Consider the following 1,800-nt stretch of genomic DNA (forward strand, 5'->3'; position numbering starts at 1 on the left):
CTCCATCTATCCCTTTCTCTCATCCTCCCTCCTTCTGCCCTCCTAAAATAACATACTGACTGTCTGAACCCCACCTGGACCAGACCTGCTTTTACCTGCTCTCTCTCTCTCTCTCTCTCTTTTTACACGTACACACACACACACCTCTATTTTCTCCATCCTCTTCCTCCTTTTCTTTTACTGCATCCAACTTGTTCTGTCTGATATCTTATTTTCTTACTAGCTCTTCTTGAGAAAAAAAAAACTCAGCTCCTTTCCTTTCTCTCAGTCTCTGTCTGGTGGCTGACTTTTCCTGGTTGGTGTAAACGCCCGCACACTCCTGAAAGCCTCTGGAGCCATATATCGTGACACCTCATTTAGTCACCCTGGTCGTTAATTTCATCAATAGGCTCAAGGAGTAGCAACAGCAGCACAAGAAATATGTGGTTGGTCAGACTGAGCCATAAGTTACAGTCAAGTGAAATCTTCTTCTACCAGCAGAGCATGTCAGGCTCAGCAGTAACTCTAAAACAATCTAAAAGCATGGTTTGGTTTTAATAAACTGGGGTTTTCTGCATTGATTTATTCATATGGTCAATTATATAGTTATGGAAAAAAATTAAGACACTTTGACATTCTGAGTCAAACTTTTAAGTGTCAGATGACACTTAAAAGTTCACCAACATATCCAAAAAATTAAAACTGCAGAATAGACAATAACCTTTTAAATACTCTGTAAAAAATTATAAAAAAGTTTTTTTCTTCTTTCTACAGATTTAGGTGTTATTCTACCTTAGAAAAAGCTTTTTTTTGGTTTATCTTCTGTTTGATGAATCACATATAATCATCTCCAACCTGAATCTGAGTCTCCATTACATTGAATTGAATTGAAGATCTCTGTCTATTGTAAAATACTGAGATAATTATAATGCATTGAAAAATGCTACATTCAGGGTATTTTTCTTATTTTTGAGGATTTATTTGATGAGATCACAATCCTTACGTCAATAATCTGGATGTTAAACGTCTGGCTGGCTGGTTGTCTGTTTTGGTTTTTGCTTATGTAAGTTTGTCTGTTTAAAAAGAGGATTTGTTGTTAAAATTGTAGCATTTGTATCCAAAGAACATAAAAGACAATACAGACAATCCAAGTGTTGCATCTGATTTTTGAGCCATTTGCTGACCTTCTGCGTGAATTGCACATTTTCCCTCTCGTGTGGCCCGTTATTTGAAGAACTGTATTATTAGCTCTCATATTTAAAAACAGATTATTCACACCGGAATTGTTTTGAATACTCTTCTCTTGAGCACGTCTGGCTAAAATGAAAAAAAAAAAAAAAAAAAAACTCCAAACAGATTTATATTTCCTCTGGATGCTGCACTTTTTTCCCCTCCTGTATGAAGACCAACTGGGTTTACGAGACAACAACACAGGCTTGACTGGCAGTCAAAGGAGAAGGGGAGACTGAGGGGGCTTTGTGAAGTGCATTTACAGATGGAGATGACAGGGCTGCTGATGACTGGTCTGTATGGTGTTATTGTGGCGAGTGGAGGAGAGGTGAGTACCTGCCATCGTTTAGTTCCGCCGTCTGAAATGGTTTTCCTGCTTTCAGCCTTTCAGCAGTCAGTCAGTATGACAAAGGACTGCTGGGAGTCAGAGTCTTTGCTGTACACACAAGTGAAAATACAACTCACACACAGACATGGACATTTTTCAATTCAAAGCCCGATTATTAAGAAAGGCAACACACACACACGCACACACACACCCACACACACACACACACACGCACACACACACACACACACACACACACACAC

This window comes from Poecilia reticulata, linkage group LG16, assembly GCF_000633615.1.
Source record: "Poecilia reticulata strain Guanapo linkage group LG16, Guppy_female_1.0+MT, whole genome shotgun sequence".
In the NCBI taxonomy this organism is placed as follows: Eukaryota; Metazoa; Chordata; class Actinopteri; order Cyprinodontiformes; family Poeciliidae; genus Poecilia; species Poecilia reticulata.